Source organism: Chaetura pelagica, unplaced genomic scaffold (assembly GCF_000747805.2).
Source record: "Chaetura pelagica isolate M959 unplaced genomic scaffold, ChaPel_1.0 scaffold207, whole genome shotgun sequence".
Taxonomy (NCBI): domain Eukaryota; kingdom Metazoa; phylum Chordata; class Aves; order Apodiformes; family Apodidae; genus Chaetura; species Chaetura pelagica.
Genome location: NW_009953929.1, coordinates 1,396,974 through 1,402,597, shown reverse-complemented (window position 1 = coordinate 1,402,597; position 5,624 = coordinate 1,396,974).

Below are 5,624 nucleotides of genomic sequence, written 5' to 3'. Positions count from 1 at the left end.
TTAGAGTCTTTGAAGGAGGGTGTCATTAGCGGCAGCTGCTGCAGAGGTTTGTGACGTGGGTCTGTGCTGGCAGAGCGGGACACAGCACCCACGTCACGTCAGCTGTCGTCAGGGATGGCGTCACCGGCAGCAGGCTGTGCTTAGCTCTGCTGGAGGCTGGGTTCCCATCTCACCATTACCAGGGACCTCTTTTATCAAGACTGACTCATCCAGAACCTGCACATGTCTCTTCAGAATTAAAGGTTTTAATTTAACCCATGTAATACAATTACAGAAAGACAAAATAAATGAGCACCTGCCAAAAATAAGCAAAATAAAAACAACAAGTGGGTAGCAAGTTCCAAGGCCCAGCAGAAAGATTTAATTACAGCGGGTTGTGTCTGCAGTGGTGGCAGCCCATTGCCAGGATGAGGTTTGTTTTCCTCCCTGTATGCAGGCCAAAGGCTCCTGTCACACAGCCCCCCGGGCCACAGAGCCCAGCCCGCAGCACGGCATGGGATGGGGAGGGCAGGGCTGAAGTGCTGCAGGCAGTAGTCTGAACACAGCCTCGGGCAGGGAGGTACTTTGTGCTATTGATATCCCATACAGCCAACCACAGCACAGCTTGTTTCCCCAAAACAGTCCTTCCGCCTTTCTCCTCACAGATTGCATATTTCAGAAGAAGCACTGGTTTTGTCTGTGGTCATCTGCAGAGTCCTTGAGTGGCAGGGAACATACTGACTTTTTGAAGGCAAATTGACAGAGTACAAGATTCTGATCCAAAAACAAGGTCAATCACCTCAGTTGCTGGGGGGTGGGGGGGAAATGCTTCTGGGTGTTTAGAACTGGAATGGAAGAGATGGCCACTGACAGCTCTGAAAAGCTGGAAAAAATTATCCACAGGAATTATCTGGGGTATAAAGATCAGGAGCTACCAAAGCAAAAGTGATGCTAACTGAAATATGGGTAGGAGTATAGAGAGGTTATATTTGAAACATTTTCACACTCGCTTGAAAAAGTGAAAAAGGATAAGCAAATTTGGAGGGAGAAGAAACTGATTTTTCAAAGATGGAAAATGTGGGCATTTGTGCATCAGGAATGTGGGCTTTCTGCCAAAAACACTTCACTTCCATCGGTAGAGACAGAGTAAACTTAAATACAATATGAATATTAGCACTAGGAAAGGAGTTCTAGATTTGTGTCATATAATTTTTCACATTCCATTCAAGGTGAGCAAGCTTCAGGATAAAGCTACTAAAGTGATTTTTCCCAAAGGAAGGCAGGAGATGAAGCACAGTGCAGAGCTCATCTGCACAGCACCCCATCTCAGGTTGAACCCCCTGTTCTCGTGTGCTCCCAGGTCATCACCAGGGGCTGAGCAGTAACACACCTTGCCACAAGGCTCACTTTGAGAAATGCACGCCATCCACAACTCAAAATTAAATGTGGCCCTGATTTAACTGCTAGAATGGAATACTATTAAGTTTAATGAGTAGGAGATTCCAAAGAATCTCCAAATAACTGTAAACTTTGTCTTTCAGCCTTACCTTTTTTGCAGGGTACATCAATGTGCATGTTTTAAGTTGGCCTGAACTTCTGAGTTATTTGAAATTCAAAAGCTAACTGTATAGCTAGCTGTATTTATTCCCAATATACACAGCTACTGGCTGTATCCCTAATATTTTTCTGTGTAAATGAGGAGTTTATTATGACATACCACCCCAGCAAGATGTTTTTTTGCAAAACTGTAAGGCTGAAACATGTTGATGTACCCCAGTTCTTACTGATTTGGACTGAGATAACAGCTATGTTATCCAAACTAACTCCCTACTGTTAATGAGGAGCTTGCAGGCTTGTTACAGGCACCCAAGCAGCTGAAGTTCTTTCATTGCCCTGCAAATACCAGCTGTCCAGCCCCTCCAGGACCCCCATGTGCAGGTCTGCATATCTGACGTTCATCACAGAGCATTTATGTTCCAAAAATTGTCCAATGCATTCCCTACCTGAAGATAGTTTAGACAGAATAAGCCATTCCAATAACAATCAAAATACTTAGAACAAACTAGTAAATCCTCACATGTTTTGAAACTTTCATTCATGAGTGCTTAAACCAATGTCTAAGGAGTTATGATTAAAAAGGCTAAACCCTGTCAAATCCATCAGTCTACAACAGCAATTCCTTAACTGTTTGGCACTGGCAGCTGCTGAAGAGCCTGGTCCCTGGCAATCCCTGTGGCTCCTAATTCAGCACAGCATCAGAGGTGAAAGATACCTGCAGCTTGTCAGGACTAAGCAACTTCAAATTTAGAGACACCTAAGTTTTAAAAATACATACACAAACAACAGCATATTGATTTAAACAGTTTCCTACATGCATTCAGTGTTTTCTTGGGCTTCTTTATAGATTCCTGACATTTACATATAGCATAGGCAAAGTTTTTTCATGGTATCAGTGATTTTACCAGATCTTTTTGCTTAAGTGTAGTTTTTTACAGAGCAGGGCTTTGGAAGATACTGGTGATATATGTAACTTCAGAGTGTAACACTTTTATTGTACGAATCTATGCTGAGTATCCCCAGTGGAAACCAAAGAAATAGGGGATTTATAGTAGACACAATAGTCACCTATAAAATTATTGGTAACTGATGTTTATAATTGGAAATTTAAACTGCACAAGACACATACACTCGTGACTGTGGGAGACAGTGACTTCCCTATACAAGCTACACACACAATGATAGGAAATGTGTGTAAAAGAGTAGCTGACTGATGTTTCAAATAAAAAGGCACAATAGCACAAATAAAGGCAGGAAAGAAGTTGTTGTACCATCCTAGAGCATTTAGGCAGGGAAGGAGTATCTGTGAAAACATTCATGCCTCCTACTAATCACATTCATGTATTCACAAATCCTTGGGTTTGGTTTAAGTATTTTTGCTTGTTTGTTTGTTTTTGTTATGTTTGGTTTGTTATTTAAAATTTTGTTTTCTTTGTTTTGTAATTTCCAGAAGGAAAAGCTCATTAGCTATTCTCACTTCCCCTTTTAAAAAGTTCCAGGCATCCAGTCAAGGGATAAAAAACCCACTGTTGTCTGTTTTGATCAGCAGCAGAGGATGAATAGCAAGTAGTAAATAGCAGGGAAGATTGCAAGTGACCTTATGAAAATACTGATTTGGAAGTACAGTCAACTGACTCATCAGGAAGCAAAACAGAAAGGCAATGTTGTATTTGGCCAGTTCTAACTAATATCCAGTGGGAATCAATGAAAAAGAAAAGTATAAGCCACAGTGCCAGAGGAGAGTCTATGAATGGGTAAATATGTGTGAAAGGTTGGCATTAATCTTTGATGAGAAGGCTGCTGCCTACTCGTGAGGAAGCTAGAGGGGGGGTAGGAAGTGGGAAACAAGCATCACAGATATCACAGATGTGAGAGCTTTTAGCTAAAAAATCCCTGGAGGGACACAAATAAAATTAAGTACTTCAAGAAGGTGTGTATGGTTACACTAAAATCAATTTGACTTCTTACATGAAATAAAAAAGACAATAAAAGAAGGGCTTGTGTAGGATAAAACTTGTGGTCTGGGTAGAATATATTTCATTGTAGCCTTCAAACTTGTGAAAAATTGAAGAGTCTAGAATTAGTCTAAATCAATTTTAATTTAAAAGATTATACTATTTTAAAATGGTTTGCTTAGGAACTTATCTTGCTTAGCTACAGACAAAAACCTGTTTCGTATGCCTTGACATTTTTAATTAAACAATCAAACTAGCATGGTAATGTTCCATTTTTAGAGATATCCTGGTAGTGTGACATTTTGAATGCCCTCTTAAAACATAGAGCAGGCTGACCTAATACTGAAGGGGCAAGGAGTGCCAGCTGGGATGCGGGTTCTGGCAGCAGAAACAGCTTGTGTTCCCAAGGTGATCATTCCCAGACCTGTTAATTTTGGGGTGTTATTTTAAAAGGTGGAAAAACATTTCTAGAGTAAGCAGCATGAGCTTTCAATGCTAAACAGTCTCCATGTACATATCAGTACATTTGACTCATTTTTATCCATGAAGTATTCTGTTTCCAAATAAAGGAACAAATGAGTAAGTTGCTAAGATTAAATTGGAAAGCAGCAAACTCTGGCAACATGCCCCAAATGATTAATTATTTAGTAGAATATTTGGTAATATGGTCATGCCCAGAGCAACTTTTCACAGAGAGATTGATGACATTAATAATAAGGTAATCAAGGGTATAGTGTAAGATTTATCACCACTTGACACAGTTCAGCTTTGTTAATGCTTGAGTAGTTCTTTAAATTCCTCTCTTGTATTTTCTCATACCACAGATATATTGCCAACCTACTGTGATAAATCAGAGTGCCATTCAGGTATTTATAGTATCATAACTCCCCAAAACTGAAATTTCCAATCAAAGAAAAGTGGGTTAGGATCTGTAAAACAAGCTGCAAGGCACGCTACAACACCACTGCCCCCTGAAATTGCCACGCTCTGAGAAATTGTGTTGCCCATGGAAAATCAGAGGCAGGATTAAAAATAGAATTTGTTTCTGCTCTTGAACTTCCTTGCTCAAAAGCCACCTGTCATTCTCTAGGCCAATGAAACATTAGATTGAAGCTGACAACCAAGAGGAATCAAAAGCATCAAACAATGACCAGTGACTTGAGCCTGCAGAAAACAGGTGATCCATATAGGCTCCAAAGACAGCAATGACCTGAGCAACCAGGGCATTATAATACAATGTAATCATCAAACAGACCATAAAACATCCAGGCCCAAGTCTGACCCCATGTCTGAGCTCCCCACACTTTTTGTACTCCAGCAGCCACCCAGGCCAGGCTCCCTGGCCCCTCACTGCAAGCTCAGGCTTTCTCCATGGGCATGGATGCCCTTGGCATGCTGCAGCCAAGTCCATCCAGCCCTGGCTCTCCTGGGCACAGCACAGATTTAATATTACTTCTTCATTAAAGAAGCATTAGCTACAGAGAATCCCGTAGTAAGAATTACCAGATTTGTCTGAATTACCCCGTGTCCACTTAATATTTGAGAAGAAGGAAAAACGCCACTTCCCAGGGGAGACTTGGTTTCTTCTTCAAGTCTAAATAAATACACGTGGTAAAGAAGTACTGATACGTTTAGAGCCAGTAGTTTTAAAGCCTGTGATTCAACAGTGAGTGGCAAAGCAAACCAAGCATGGTTTCCTGCTGTAGCAGGTAAAAGCTGTAAAGGCTTCTAATAGTTTGCTTTTATTTAACAGGTTTTGTTTAGTCAACTACCATGCAATGTTTTCATAAAATAAAACCATTTTAAGGTCCAGGAAAGAAACCTGACCAAGGGTTTCCAAAACAGAAGCTTAAAGTTGGGCTTTTGTGCAAGTAAGATGTTGAGGCTTACAGGTAAACTCCTAAATATTTAGCAGTTTGGGAAACACCAGGACTTAATTAGGTGCCTGAATGTACCTCAGGTGTTCTGGAAAACCTGAGCTTGTGCAAACTGCATTCATGGAGAAACCTCTCCTTCCCATTTGCAATGTGCTTTTTTGTTTTGAGAGGGTCTAAGGCTGTTTAACAATTCAATAAGTCACTACTACTCCATTATATTTGTATAACATTACTTTCGACATTTACACCTGAGAAT